Source organism: Mastomys coucha, unplaced genomic scaffold (assembly GCF_008632895.1).
Source record: "Mastomys coucha isolate ucsf_1 unplaced genomic scaffold, UCSF_Mcou_1 pScaffold21, whole genome shotgun sequence".
Taxonomy (NCBI): Eukaryota; Metazoa; Chordata; class Mammalia; order Rodentia; family Muridae; genus Mastomys; species Mastomys coucha.
In genome coordinates this window covers 155,830,326-155,846,323 of record NW_022196904.1, presented here as the reverse complement: position 1 = coordinate 155,846,323, position 15,998 = coordinate 155,830,326, and the positions used below count along the sequence as shown (strand labels likewise).

Here is a 15,998-nt window from a genome sequence, read left to right as displayed (position 1 = left end):
CTCAGTAATCCACCTGCCTCTGCCTCCCAAGTGCTGGGATTAAAGGCGTGTGCCACCACTGCCCAGCTGTTGTTTGCTTTTTAAAGGGGGTGGGGTTGAGCGGGTGTAGAGATAGGGGAAGATCTTGGAGGAAGGGGGAAAGCATCACCAGAATATATTATATAAAATATTTTTTCAGTTATAAGAATCAAGATAGAAACTTTAAAAAAAAGGGAAAAGGAAAGAGGAGGGGGGGAAGAAAGGGCAGGAAGGAGAAAGGAGAAGATGGGGAGCTGAGGGAGGAAGAGAGAGATCAGAAGAAAAGGAAAAGTGTAAAGGAAGATAAACAAAACCAGGAAAGTAGACGTGAGATTTCAAAACTTGGCCAATCTTACGAGTGAACTTGAAGTTAGAGAGCACAGGCTCCTCGGGGTAAATTAGCCCTCTGCAATTAGAAAAATCAAGCTCTGCAAAGCATGTAAGCCCCTTTGTCCATTTAGAAATTACATTTCCATGAAAAGAAGGCAGTTCTAGCATTGTGGAAGGCGAAGGCTCTACTGTCCCATGTCAATGGCTCTACTGTCCCTTTCCCCATGGTTCTTAATGTGTTTGTCTCCCTGGCTGCAGTCTACACAGTAGATAAACTACCCAGAGTTGACAATAACATAGAACTTCCAAGTTCAGTCTTCACAGTACCTGGCAGTTTCTAGTCTCTCCCTCTTAGAGATTAGATGCGCGGAAGAAGTAGGAGTACCTTGCTGTACAGAAGCCCAAGTAAGCAATATGGGAAGTAAGGAGTTAGTTCTATCACTGAGGACCAAGTTACCTGCTATGTGAAGAAAGCCTTCTAGGGCCCTGCAGCTCTGTCTAGCTGCCCGGTGAAGAAAGTCAAGTGAGTTTCCAGGAAAGCAGCAGTGTTTTGGGTTACTGCATTTCTCATGAAGTGAAGCAGTTTGTCATGAAGCAGTAAATAACTGAAGTAGTTGTCCACAGCATTGGCTACTTATTATTTGTTATGAACCTATGTTATTTGGGTGTACGGTCTGTTGATCTGGACCAAGCCTGACTAAGGTCACTTGGATTGGCTTGTTCCTCTGAAAACAAAGGAGGGCTGGCTAGCCAAGGTGACCCCCACTGTGATGACTCAGCTCCGGCTGGACAGGGTCTTTGTCCAGCAGGAGGCTTGTTCTCCTGGGAATGGCAGAAATCCAAGAGCTGATACAGAAATGCACAGTTTTTGAAGACTACCATTACATCATGAGTATACATACTCCATTGGCCAAAGTAGATCATGTGGCAGATCCCAAGAGGGAAGGCCCTGAATGGGGGGAAGCTATTACTTGGGAACGATTATCGTTTTTGTTGTTTTTGGTTTTGTTATTGTTGTTGTTGTTGTTGTAATATCTGTTATAAGAAACACATACATGTCTCCTCTGTAAGGACAGTGTTAAATAATAATTTTAAGACTGTTTAAATGATTATTTTCTAGTTTTTAAATAGGTTTCAAGATTTTCTGGCCAAGTCACTATTGCTAGTGACATTGATGATCTTTTATTTCCATTAAAGGATGACTTTCCTGAAGTCCCACTGATAGACCCAGAATCAGGAAGGTTTCTTGGTTTTTGTTTTTTAACTTTTTCATACATGGAACTAACAGTGCGGTATTAAGGCTCTTGTGGAAATTCTTAGAATCCAGTTTCACCGTGTTATCTCTCTAAATGTCCTGTAGGCAGTTGGCTTTGGGACTTCTCTACAGAAGCCCAAGGCTGTTTGCGTTGGTGATTTCAGAAAGCAGTTTAGATACTAATGGAGAAAGCAGCTGTGTTGGAGGAGACGCATGTCTGGAGTGTGTGAGTGTAATGCCTCTGACCGATTCTGATCCATTGCGAGGTCATTCCGATTTGGCTTTGCCTGTTTTCATATCTCCTAAGGCATCGCCTCTCTGGGAAGCAAATCCACTTCCCACCTCTTGAATTTCAGAGTAGAAGTCTGAGGCGCGCAACAGGGAGACTGATTCCCTAACCCCTGATTCCAGCTAGTCCGTGGCTCAGAGCGGTGTGGTGCTGCCCCCTATACAGTGATTCACAGCAGTTGGTTGCAAGGTTCTTTGATCTTTGATCTGCTGCTCTTTCTAGACTGCCCCCTCCACTGGCCCCATCTTGAACTCTGTTAAGTCAGTAGTGCTGTTACTTTTTGTTCAAGGACTAAGAGTAAGGAAAATTGTGTTCTTGCCTGTGAGTTACTGAATGTTTCTGAGCTACGGTTTTCTCCTCTGAAAAGCGTGCAAACTGGACCACACACATGCTCTTAACTCTGTGCTTTAATAAGTTCAGGATGCCAGAACCCACGTCCTAAGTTAGTGATGCCTTAAATTGCTGGTAGCGGCCACACACACCTGGAAGAACACTGGAGATATAGCCCATAACAATACACATCTATTTGACTTGTCAGCTTTACTTCAATAAAACATAAGAACAATGCATTTTTTTTTTTGTTATAAAGGAATTTTTATGCTTCATTCCAGGCTGATACTAAACCACGACAAACTCACTCGAGTTGGGTGGGGAGGTTGTTAAAAGATTTCAAAACTGCCTGCAGGTGCTCTTTGCAGAGCCTCAAGGGAGTGTCCTCAAGCAAGGGTCATCAAATGCTGGTCTTCCTCGGACAGAACGCAAGCTGTCTTTGCCAAAAGTGTTTTGTTTTGTTTTGTTTTGTTTGAGAAGGGGAAAGTAGAAGGAAGTGGTGAAACTGAAATATACCATTTGCTTCGACCCAACTGGGAGGGAGTCGCTCTCTTCCTGTGCCTGTTAGATAAATTTAATTTTAGCGTTCAGAACAGCACAACCCAAACGGGTCTTTAGATCTAGCCCCTACCGTCTTCGCAGTTAAACTAACCTAGGTGAGATTCCAAGAGGTTCCAGCAGGCGCGCCCCATTGCAGTTCATTTGCGCGGGACCCCTCACTAGCCCATCTCTACCTGTTGTATAGAGCTTCCTTCTTGAGAGCACCTGCTACCCTTAGAAGGGAGACAAGAGTGGTCTCAGAACCTTTGCGTGTCCTTTCCTGGTAAAGGGGGTTGGGGGAGGGCTCTTCTTGCTTAAGTGCTGGCTTCTCGAGGAAGAAGAGTCAAGTCTGGCATAGCCCGACTGGTGGCCTGGGGCAGGGGCAGGGGCAGGGGCACGCCCTACCCCAACAGTCCTCAACAGTGAGACTTCGAGACTCTGAGAAGCTCCTAGAAGCTCTGGAGCTTTGGAGGATCCTGCTCATTTCAGGGAGCTGTTCACCCCTGCTCTGGGTCCTGGCTGCGCAGCTGCCGGGGCGCACCATCTCCCACGCACTGATTGGAGCGTTAGGTCCGACTGCGGGCTGCTGGGCTGCTGCAAACCGGTCTGGCTTCCTTGCAGGGCGTGCGGGACAGACCAGGGGGTGGAGAGAAAAGGGGAAGAGCTTGGGCGGCCGGCGGGCGGGGCCTGCAGCCTCCGGGAGTCGCGGCCGCCGTGCAGCCTGCTCGCTGCCCGCCCCGCTCGGACTCCGGCGCGCCGTGCGGGGGCCCGAGGCTGCGGGGCGCCGCCACTCCTCGGCCTCCATCCCCGATCTCGCCTCGCCGCGCCGCCCGGGGCTGCCTGGTCCTACTGGTCCGCTTGCCGTTCTGCCGGCCAGAGGAGCGGCGGGAAGGAAGAGGAACGCGGGGACACACACACCGGCCGCGGCGCGCGCGCATTGCACACTCGCAGCCGCGCGTCCCCGTCGCCGCGCGTCCGAGCCCAGTGTGGTCCCGCGGCAGGGCCCGGCACCTGCCCGCCCCTGCCACCCCCGGCGCTGCCCCGGCTCCGCCCCACCTGCCGCCCGCCGCAGCCACCGGAGAACGCGCGACATCCCGACAACTTGCCCGCGGTGGCGCAACTGGTCTCGGCCGCCAAGGCTCCAGCACGCCGGCCGAAGGAGGTAAGTTTCCTGCGCGTCCCCGGCAACCCTGCCTACACCCTCCCTTTGCCGCCGCGCCTGAGGCTCTGTGTCTCTGCTGGGACCTGACCTGCTCTCCACCCAGCCACTTTGCCTGTCTGAGTTGTGCTGGGGGTGACATGGAGGGGGCGCCCGTGGTCGTCAAACCAGGACCTTCGCTCTTCGGGGGACACAGCTGCGCAGTCCCCGTGGGCACCGACCGGCTCGCTACCCTGATCCCTAGGGCCGCAGTGACACCCGGTGATCCCTTTGGCTCACTTAAGGCAGAGACCCCTCCCTCGTTTCTGGGTAACCTGCTGAGTTTGGTGGCTGCAGGAGAGGCGTCTCTGTCATTTTCTCCTGCTGAACAGCAGCGAACTTGTTAGGCACCCGTGGGATGTCCACAGGGGCTTCCGCGACTCGGCGTTCTAGTGATTTCTGGCTCTGGCGCCGGGTGGAACAGGTGAAATACAGTTCCAGCCTGAAAACAGCCGCCGACTTTTACAGTCCCTTCTCTTCAATGGCCTTGTCAATGTGGCGCTTCAACATCTGGGGCGGGGGGCGGGGGAGGGACCGGGGGGGGGATGGGGAGAGCGCTGGAGTTGGATTTGCCACTCTGGTGCCAGGAGTCGTCAGAACCGAAGACAACAAATGTCTGCTTATCTCTCATCTATGCAGATGAGCATGTTCTCATTACTTACCCTCACCCTCTCAAGTGCACAGCATGCTTGGGTAGAAACCTGTTCCAGAGAAGTTGTTTGGGTAGATCAGTGAATTTTTTCTTCGTGTGTACTGAAATCAGGGCTTTGAACAGGACTTGCTATTTACTTTGATGCATATGCTGACTCGCAAATAGCCATCCCACCCCCGCCCCCGATTCTGCTCCTTGATGACATTCTCAGTCTAGTAGAGGTCCCCCTGTAAAAGGAATGGCCCGTAAGGACAGAGACCTGGTTAATCTAAGAAGTAGTCCAGGGCTGTTCTCTTGAACTTAGCTGTAGAGGGCCCCTTTTGCCTCTCTTCCGGGCCACTTCCCTCTTGTTCTGTGCAGAGGCTGTAGTGTTTTGTAGTTGTTGGAATAGATCAAAGTCCAAGGATTGGTTTTTCCTTAGACTCCAGTATGATGGAATAAATGGGGTTCATGGAAGCTTCTGTCAGAGGACTACCCGCTAAAAGGAACCTCCAGAAAAACAAAATCTTATCCAACCAAGTTCAAGGTTGAGCCTTAAGTGTCCTGTGTGATCTCTGAGCTGAAGAAAATGCTGGGTTCTGTGTACAAAGGTGGAGACCCTGAGGACGGATGGGAAGTGCAGCCATTCTTGGGAAGGAAAGCTGTACCTACCGTGCTTACAGATAAAGCCACATATTTTTTGTCCAAACTAAGAAAACTGGAGGGACTGGAAAAAAAAAAAACCTAATATTTGCACCAGTGTCTTGCAATTTTTAAATGCTTTTCAGTATTCTCATCTTATTCCAACCACTTCTAAGGGAGGCGTGGTAAAGATGCTTATCATACGTGTACAGGAGGCATGGGGGACTCTAATTCTGGGGTTTATCACAGTGACAGTGGTCCTTCGAGTTCAAAGCCAAGCTTGCTGTTCCTCACTCAGAGCCAGCTCTGTCCTTGTGAAGTCTTGTTTAATGGCCAGACTTGTCCTCTCCTCCTTTGGCCTCCTTGTGATGTGCCGCTCGCTCACTTTTTGCAGATGTGGGGAAACTCAGGGTCAGGCCATCATGAGAGTTCTGCATCACTTCTCCTGTGAGTGGAAGGTCCAAGAGGAGAGTTCATCTAATCGCCTGACAGTTTGTTGCTTTGTGTTTTCTGTCATTGTCCCACTTCTGATTAGATGAGGTCATTCTGTTCAGCGCGCTGGTGGGTGAACTGGACTGTACTCCGACACTGCCTTTGTGCCAGATCATACCACCTCTGAGCCTAAAGTATTTCTCATGGGAAAAAAAAAAAAAGCGCCTACGGAATTATGTCTCTTTTGCCAGCTTTAGCATCCTGCGGTGTCTAGTGATGTGGTATTACTCCTTTAGGAGAAAACCGTCTTTCCTGTATCAGTCAAAGGAGTTAGCTAATCATTGATTCCAGCTTCAGTTTACTGACTCTGGCAGTTTCGATGGTGTACCACTTGACAGAGGGGGAGAAGACTGCAAGTGAGCCCCAGTAACTATGCTGTCTAGTGCTTCTGTTTGACTTTGAAGTGTTCAGGTTAAAGTTCTCTCGGGTACTCCAATAATATATGTGCATTTTTTTTTCTTTTTTAAGCTTTGTGGTTGCATATAGTAACTAACCCCCTCCCCATGGCTGTTCAGTTAATGGAGGTGAATGAACTCACTTCTAAGGACAGCATGCTATTATAAAACAGACAGCACCTTGCATGTAAGTTCCCGGCACGGGAGATGACTTCCCTGGGAGAGGTGAGGTGCGCCTTCTGAAGCGCAGACACAGGAGCCCACTGTTGATCACCCAGGTTGTTTCCTGAGTTCGTCATGTGAAACAGCTGTCTCTTTCTCATGACCTTCCACCTCTCGTTGGGAACGTATAGCTGGCTAAAGGATACATCCCTAGAAACCGGCTTGTGCCATTTTACGAAAGAGCATGTCTAGAGATAGGGAAGCCAGCCATTCCTTTTTACTCGAGAGTGCTGAGGTCCACTCAACATTGCCTCGTGGTTTTGGAGGAGGAACCTAATTAGTGAAACCAACCTACTTTCTGTTCCCTTTAAGAACTCTCTTCTCTCCCCACTCCTTCCTGTACACAGAAACCTGTTTTATTTGGTTCTTACGTACTGCTAATGGATCTTGCTGTTTACTTGGGTTTGGGGTACATTTCCTTCTGCTGAAGAATCCCAATGGCAACACTAACTTGTCTAGAGATGCACCATTTACAGGTGAGAAAGCTGAAGAGTTAGGCGGTGAACAGACTGGCTTGTGGTCATGTGGATGCTGGTCCAAGGCCAAGCTAATGCAGCATTGTTAAGGAGGTTTGTTTCCAAAGTTGTCCCAGGATTGACAGCAAGGGTGCAGATTTGACTTTTAGAGACTGTAGACGTTTGCTGAAAACTTGTGTGCCAGTAATTTTTAGAGCAGGTATATTTTTATTTTCCTACTTATGTTTTCAAATATGGCCTAACTAGATGTGGTTATAGAGAATATAAATGTCCATTCTCATCCTTGTGCTATCATCATTCTCTTGATGAAGATGCATCAGCAGACTCATAATTAATACTTTGTTCCAGGCCTTGAAGAAAAGGGCTTGTTTGAATAGAAACGAACACAGGATGATCTTGTTCTGGTAAATAAAGGCAACCACTAAAGGTGGCCCCATCACCCAGACAGCGAAAGCATAAATATGCATACATTTAATTTGCATTTGCTTGTAGTCCCGTTAAATTGTAATTCAAAGCAGAAAAATAATGTGTGTGTGTGTGTGTGTCTACAGCCTTTCTTATTGTTCTCTGTAAGATACCAAGTCCTAAATGTGTTATTTTTTAAAAACAAAACAAAACAACAACAACAAGCACAACAAACCAAAACCCATATCCCTTCATGAATGCATTGACTGGAGTTGGAGGAGTCCCCTTAATTCTTTAGAAGCTGCCCAGTACATTATGTTAGCTCAGCACAGGCTTCACTTCAAGTCTTATCTTTGATACTGGAGGTGTTTCTGCTAAAAGCCAGAGAAAGGAGCAGGGACCTAGAAATGTTTTGTCTTACTAATTTTTCAATGTTTGTTTTGTTTCTTTACAAATCAACTCCAAGCTTATTTTTAAAAATAGCTAGCTGCCACTGATAAGGTTTTGTTTGGTTTGGTTTTTGGTGGGTTTTTTTGTTTTGTTTTGTTTTTTGGTTTTTTTTCTTTATCCATGCCCTGCTGAAAATAAACTAATAGGCTGGCCTTGGTTTTGTACAATTTATTCTCAACGTTATCATCTTGTGAGTGGCTTCATCAGAACATACAAAGATGATGATCTCTCAGGAAAATGCATGCATTCTCTGCAAACTAGGTTACTTTGGGATGATTTGGAACCCAGCCACTGGGAGGAAGCCAGCCACGTGAAAAGTGTATATTCTCCATAACGCTTGTTTCCTTACGGTTTTGTGGTACTGAGAGGATAAGCAGTGTGTTTGGGGAGTGTATATACAATGGGCCACCTGTAAGAATTGATTGAGAATCCTATCTCTGATATATTTTAGAAAACAACTGTAAAAGTTCGATGAAACTGAAAGCAGGGCGTGGTTGGCGTGTTTAACATTGTTCCCACCCTAGAAATGGGTATACAGGCTTTCCCTGGAGCCTCAGGAGAGGTTCTAATTGCACATGCTGGGAGCCTGGGGGGATGTAATTACCTTGGCGTGAAACTAAGGTTTGGAGACAGGCCTGTAGAAAGTTCATCTTCCTTGTAAGAAAAATAGGGGGTATTTAAGCTGCATCCAGTAATGCTGACTGATGAGTTTGAAGACCAGGATAGAGACATAGCCAGGATAGAGGCATAGGAAGGTGTTGTTTTGCTTCACAGATAGACTGGCACAAGAAACACAATGGCTGAACATTCTGCATGATGGGTTTTTCTTTCTTTCCTATTTTTTCTCTTGAGACAAGGTTTCTCTGTGTAGCCCTGGCTGTCTTGGAACTCTATAGACTGAGCTGGCCTTGAACTCAAAGATCTCCCTGCCTCTGCCTCACAAGGGCTAGGATTAAACACATGCGCCACCACTGCCTGACTGTTTATCTTATTTTAAGTTTATGGGCATTGTTATTTTGCCTGCATGTATGTTTGTGTGACTGTGCTGCGTCCCCTGGAACTGGAGTTACAGACAGTTGTGAGCTGCCATCTGGGTGCTGGGAACTGAACCCTGGGTCTTCTGGAAGAACAGCTAGTGTGCCTAACAGCTGAGCCTTCTCTCCAGCCCATGTGATGGGTTTCTAATGCTTAATTCATACCTTTTTGTTGTTAAAACTGTGCTTACTGTCATGTGACCTATTTGAGCAAGTAGGAAGTATGTTGCAGGTGTTAGGCAAATATTTGTCATGAAAAAGGTTAGGCATCCTGGTTTGTTTATGTGTATATTTTTGGAACTTAAGGCTATTACAAATGGTGAGAAACTTTAAACTCTTTTCAATCACCTTCAAATTAATGTTTAAAATCTTTGGATGTTTTTTTTTTTTTAATTATTTCAATGGTTCTACTCTTTTCTAAGCCACTTTAGGAATATCAACCAAATGGATGGAAAGTAGATCCAGTACTTTACAGTGGTTATGTATCACTATAAAAAGGATTTATTCAATAGATATCAGCTTTTTAATGTGGTTTTATTTTCTGAAGTATTTAGAAAAACTAGCATGTTTAAGAATACTATTTAGCTACTGTTCTTCTTTAGCAAGAAGATAAATCTAAACAAAAATTGTACTCATTGGTGCTGGGGAGATGGACTTGAGTTCAAGTATGTCACTCACATAAAAAACCGAGCATGGTTTGTGTGTGTGTGTGTGTGTGTGTGTGTGTGTGTGTGTGTGTGTGTGTTTGCAATCCCAGTGCTGGAGAGGCAGAGAGACAGGTAGACCTCTGAGCTCACAGGCAAGCCAGCCCAGCCTATGGGTAAGACCTCGGTTTTAATGAAAGAATATATGTCAAAAATAAGACAGGTCACCACTGAGAACAACACCCAGAGTTGACCCCTGGTTGCCAAATGCATGCACACATAGGCACGAACACACATACATGTGTACTACACACATGAACACACAGTTGATTTTTATTTTAAACTGTCTGATGTACGTTATGTGTTTGTATGTATATGTGTATATATATATTTATATATGGAATCTTGGTATCTGATATATATATATGTGTGTTTGTATGTATATGTATGTATAGATATGTATGTATATGTGTGGAATACTTGGTAAGCTTTCTTTTTACAAGCACTAGATGGCATAGTAGTGAGTTTGGGTCAGGGCTCTGAGAGAAGAATGAGCTTGAAGCTTCTCTAAGTTAATCCTCTGATGGTCCAACCTAAAAGACTTGTCTTGTATATCACAATGTGATATTTACACACTTGTTTTTCTGTTACATATCACTTGACCCAAGATTATACATTCCTTGGAGACATACGTTATGGCTCTTTAGCACTGCTAATCTAGTGGCTGCCTCACAGTAGGTGCTCAGTAAATGCTTAAACCAATAAGTCCTATCTGTTCTGTGAAAATGAATGGGTAACACTGCCATTACATCACCAGGCACCGGGAGAGCGATAATTCCCCGACCCTGACACCATCCCATGGGCTGAGGTCCTAGACTGAAGAAGAAGGAAGAAAGGAGAACAAGCCAAGTGCCAGCATGGCTTCGCTTTGCTTCCTTCTCTCCCCACATTTGCCACACTTCACTGATCAGACATTGCTCCAAAATAAACCTTTCCATCCGTAAGTTATTTTTGTCAGGCATTTCATCACAGCAGCAACAGAAAAGCAACTGATAACACAGTCGCAAAAACAGCAGGCAGTGAGACAAAACGATGAGTCAAAATCATTAAGCACCAGCCAAAAACCATTCAAAATGGTTAAAACAGGCTGTAAACCTACCTAATTGGCAAACAGGTCCACCTCTGGAGGAAGAGACTTTTGTGATAATATGCAAAGGTTACTAGTTATTTTTCTGTTGCTCCTGATAAAGCAGTGTGACCAAAGACAACCTAAGGAAGGAAAGGGCTATGGGCTTACAACACTAGAGGGTGAAGAGCCCATCATGGTGGGGAGATGTGGCGGCAAGCAGCAGAAACAAACACAGGAAGAGGAAGCCGAGCAATGACATCTTAACAGCCAACACAGCACAGAGCAACTGAGAGATGAGGCTATGAACTCTGACAGCCCATGCCCCCCACCCAGCACCATACTACCTCCAACAGGGCAGCACCATCTTCTTGCACAGCTCCACCAACTGGTGACTGAGTACTCAGATCACTGAACCTGTGAAGGACATTCTCATTCAAACCACCACGGAAGGCTTTGGCACTTTGTGTCTACTTTCCCAGCCTCGGCTGATTTGCCTATAAACATTAGATATTTTAATCATCCAACAGTACAAAAGAAATTAGGGTAGGGATTATCACAGTGTGGTCCTGGGGCAGTATCAGAATTACCTGGGAACTTGTTCAAGATGCAGACCTTTCACTCTACCCGAGGAATCTGAAAGGAGGATGCCAACACCCACTCAGCAGGGTCTCCGGGGATGCCAACAGGGCTTCCAGGTAGTTCCAACACATAGTACTGGCTGTAAGTGTTAACCCATTTTCTTAAAGTGTCAGCCTCCCAGAGGGTTCTGCACTCCCAAGTGAACCCCTGTGTGTGGAGAGGGTGCCATCTGTCTGCTCGTCAGAAATACCAGGGGAGAACTGAAATTTCTCTTCTCTGCCAGTCTTGGCTTTAGGACTCTGGAGATGACAAGAGAACAAATTGTTGTGACTGGATTGGGTATGTAGGATTTCCTGTGTGTGTGTGTGTGTGTGTGCGTGTGCGTGTGTGTGTGTGTGTGAGTGAGTGATTGATAGTCACTGTCCTTTCTAAGTGATGGGTACTACCAGGAGCAGGAGATTGCTCATGGTGATGACCCTGATCCTATGCATGACATATTTTGGGATATATACTTCAACAGATGCCAGGTATAAGAAAGACAATGAAAGCCAGATATTGTATCTTGGAAGGGAAATACTGATTTTCCTTTTTCTCCTACTCCTTCCTTTCCCAAACCCTGTTCTCTTTCATATGTACCTACATGCCATATACACATATGTGTACAGATATATGAATGTGTGTGGACATATATATACATATACATATACATATATACACATTCATGTGGGGGTTGGAGGACAGACTCTCACTATGTAGTTCAGACTGGCCTTGAACTTTCACGCGTGTATCACCATGCCTGGTTTGAAGCAGTGTTTTGTTTCGTTTTGTTTTGTTTTCTTAAAATTTTCAGAATATTTCAAGTCAATTCAGCATTACAGATATTGATGAACCTCATAGCTAAGGCAATACTGGATTCTATGAGATATTCCAAAGTACATAAACGTGATGCTGGCTTTCAAGGAAACTGACTGCTGAGCACCCACTAAGTCCCAAGCACTTCCAAAGCTCCGTTTCTTTTCATTTTTCTCCTCGTATATGTAAGTGTCTCAGTTAGGGTTTCTCTCGCTGTGAATGAACACCAAACCGTAAACAACTTGAGGAGGAGAGGTTTTATTTGAGCTTATAACTCTCAGGCCAGACTCCACTGCCAAGGGGACTCAGGACAGAAAATCAAACAGGCAGGCACTGGGAGGCGGGAGGAGTTGATGCCCAGGCTGTGGGGGAGCACCGATAACTTGCTTGCTCACAGGACAATCTGGCAGGGACATCTTTCAACTGAGGTTATCTCTTCTAAAAGGAATCTAGCTTTTGTCCAGTTGGTGTAAGCTCAGCTAGCACAACAAGGGAGGAAATGGGAAGCAGTTCAGTTGACACGTGTGCCTGTGAGCCCAGTGCCATGGAAGCTGAGGTTATTGTCATAGCACCTCAGAAGGGAGCTTGGAATAAGAATTTTTAAAAAGGGATAAATAACTAATTCTATATTTATACCTTTAACCTGATGTGCTCTTGCTGTCGCTCTTGTTCTCTCTCTGTCCCGCTCTTCCTCCCTTTCTCTCCCCGTCTCCTCCTCTTCTCCCTCAGAATTCTAGGTTACATGATTAGCATTGCACTCAAAAATCCCAAAGACACCTCTAATTCCATATGTGGAAGAAATCATTATTCCTCCTCTCTCTATCTGATATTCTCACCGACTTCCAAGCTGTCAACCCACTGGCCACCAAATAGCAAAAGCAGAAACATGGGGGCCTTCTTTGACTTCATCTGTGGCATCTAATCCACTACTGACTTGTATCACTGTCATACCCTGAATATCCTCGCCATCCATCTGCGTGCTGCTGTTTTTGCAGTTCACCTCCTAGCTGATGACTTCTGCATCTACTCTGCCTGTCTGATAACCATTATCCATGCTGTGGCCATCAGGATGGTTGAAACAGGCACTATGATTCTGTCTGGATCTTTGTCTCCTGTAGCCACGATAATCCCTCTTAGAAATGGACAGGTTTTGCCTGCCAGGGCTCTCTGCCTTGATGGCCTTTGTCACTATTGCTTAATCTGAGGATTTTCTTTTCTAAATAATTAATCCAAACAGTATTCTATTCTAATGGTTTATGGTTTTATGAGTGTACGCAGGTCCACCTTCATAATTATAATCAATTTCTCTAAGGGATGCAGGATGAAAACTCCATTGTAAATCCTGGGGACTCACCCAACTCTTTCTAAACACCAAGTTTTAGTGTGCTCTGGGACTCCCTGAAGTGTCCTCATCCCTTTTATCAAGTAACCAGAGAATGCTGCCACCGGCTTGAGAAGGCCATACCTTGGTCCAGAGCCCTTCAACATCAGATGTGGCTAGTATAGCAGATGCATGCTTGGACACGGCTGAGATGTCTTCCAAAAGGTGCTGTCTGTGATCTGCGGCTGTGGTTTACTCCAGCCGTCCTGGCAAGAAGACCCAGGTTACTTTGCATAATTGCAGGGGTAGATTTTTAAGAAGAGAATGGTTTGAAGTTATGCTTTCTGTCCTTGTACATAATAGAAACCAGCTGAAATAGTGGGTAGGAAGCTTCGTCAGCACTACATGAGAGGTGTGTGTGTGTGTGTGTTCATCTATGTTTATGTGCATGTATGTGTTTGTGCCTATGTGCATCCATGGTGGGAGGGGGTATTCATTATTTTTCTTTTCTGTAAAATAATTTACAGCTCAAAAAGCAGCCTAAGGATGGGAAGGTGCATTGGGGTTTACAGTTTGAAGGTGCAGCCTATCGGATTGTGAGGCAGTGGGATCATGAAGTAGTGCTCATGATGCATATACAGCCAGGGATCAGAGAGTGAGGGATGCTGCTGCTCTGCTTGCTTCCCCGCCCCCTTTTTATTCAGTCTGGGATCTAGGCCTGTCAGTTGACATTGCCCACACTCAGGGTCTCCTCTTTTTAGAAATACCATGAGGTGTATTTCCTTAAGACGATTCTAAACCAGTATAATTAAAAGTGAAGATTGGCTGTCACAAGTGACCCTAGTCACTGGCACACATCAAATCATGGCATTCCATCTCTGGCTCCATAGGCTCCTGACCTTCTCCTACTACAAAGTTGAGTTCACTCCAACTCAGACGCCTCAGAGTCTTGTTTCAATACTGTTCAAAAGTCCGAAGTCTTATCTGGAACTGAAGGCAGTCTCTCAACTGTGTGCCCTTATAACATAACACGTTACATACTTTCAAAATACAATGGCACCAATTCTCATTCCAAAACAGGGGAATGGGAACACAGTGGGGAATGACCAGACCAAAGCAAAATTCAAAACAAGCAGAGCAAATACCAAATTCTTTCATTCCACATCCAGTATGTGGAGCTCATGGTAGTCTCAGTGTTCCAACCATCGTCAGCAGCTCCATGCTCTGCTGCCTGCAACACACAGTCTCCCGCCTAAGCCAGCTTCACACTGCGCCTACAGCTTTCCCTGGTGAACATTATGGTCCTGACACATCCAACGGTCTGGGGTCTCCATGGCAACACAGGCTTTACTTTCAGAGCATCACTTACTGACCTCTCAGGCTCCGCTTACAAGGAATCCAACATGCCATACTGGCCTGCTGAAGTTTAGTGCAAACCTCTGTGACCCCTTTACTCTTGATATTTCATGTCTATAAATCCAGCACCGTACGGACAGTGCTGCCAAGTTTTGCTGCAGATGGAGATGTAATGTGGCGTTTATCATAGCTCTACTGGCTTCTTTGAGCGTTGGTCCTGGGAAAACACTTCCCAGGGTGATTATTTTCCAGCAGTCAACACCCCTTGGTGGCATTTAATGAAGTTCAGTCTCAACTGAATTTGCTTTTTTGTTTGTTTTTGTGTTGTTTTTGAAGCTGGAACCCTCAGAGGGAGAGCATCGTGCTTTCAAGGCAATTTCTTTCTTGCCAGTACAAAGTATGAAAGGTTCTCCTTGACTGAGCATAGATGCTTTGTCTATATACCAGAGGTTCTCAACCTCTGGGCCATATAATCAATCCCTTTGGGAAGGCAAAGGACCCTTTCACAAGGGTCACCTAAGACCGCTAAAAAACACAAATGTTTATATTATGATTAGTAGCAAAATTACAGCAACAAAAGTAATTTTGTGGTTGGGGGTTCACCACAGCGTGAGGAAGTATATTAAAGGGTCACAGCATTGGGATGGCTGAGAACCACTGGTTTATATTCTCCACAACTTTAACTCCATTCTATAACTCCACAACTGGTCTATATGGTCCACAACTTTAACCCCATCCACTCTTTTCCTTACCAGTCTTTGTGTTTTGAATTCTCATTATAAGCTTCAATAAGAGTAGTGAATACTAACCCTACCACGGCCTAAATATTATGCTGTCTTGAAATTTCCTCCACTAAATAACGTAGTCCATTACATCAGAATTCAAACTCACTCAAGTAATAAGGGCATGGGCTAAAAGCAGTTACTTTTGTTTTTGTTTGTTTGTTTTGTTGTTGTTGTTGTTGCCAAAATGCCAGAATTGGCTTCTAGTTTATAATAGAATGTTTGGTTGCTGTTGAAGGGCTCTGCGGAGTCCCCTGTGGAGTCCCCTGTGGAGCCCCCGTTCTGACTGTCACTCCAGTCTCAGGGCAACCAGTCTATTCTGTACTATTTGGTGTTCAGCCCTGCTGAGCATTAGCTGGTTTCTGACCCTCCCTACAGCCTGTGCGGCCGAGTCTGGAGTGTGCCTTACGTTGACTGACCATGTGTTGGGATCGTTCTAAAGCTGCTTTGGAAGGAGGCCATCACCGTTTTTCCATCTGATCTCTGGGAAGGCTTCAGTGCTGTGGTTACTGAACTCAGTGCCCTATAAAGCTCTCAGCACCAGAAGGGTAGACTACACAGCATGAGCTGCTTTCCCCCAGGATGTCCTTAACAGCACAGGGCCAGCATATGTAAACATATTGACGAG

General features: G+C 45.7%; 1 protein-coding gene and 1 pseudogene across 1 annotated transcript in view; both read left to right on the top strand.

Annotated features, from left to right (window-relative positions):
- The first annotated feature begins 3,805 nt into the window (after nt 1–3,805).
- Nucleotides 3,806–15,998, top strand: part of Pip5k1b (phosphatidylinositol-4-phosphate 5-kinase type 1 beta) — a 267,662-nt gene continuing 255,469 nt past the window's right edge. The window contains exon 1 of the mRNA XM_031389975.1: nt 3,806–3,924. The gene's annotated coding sequence lies outside the window, so the exon portion shown is untranslated. The remainder of the gene's footprint in view (nt 3,925–15,998) is intronic.
- Nucleotides 4,062–15,998, top strand: part of LOC116101434 — a 64,745-nt pseudogene continuing 52,808 nt past the window's right edge.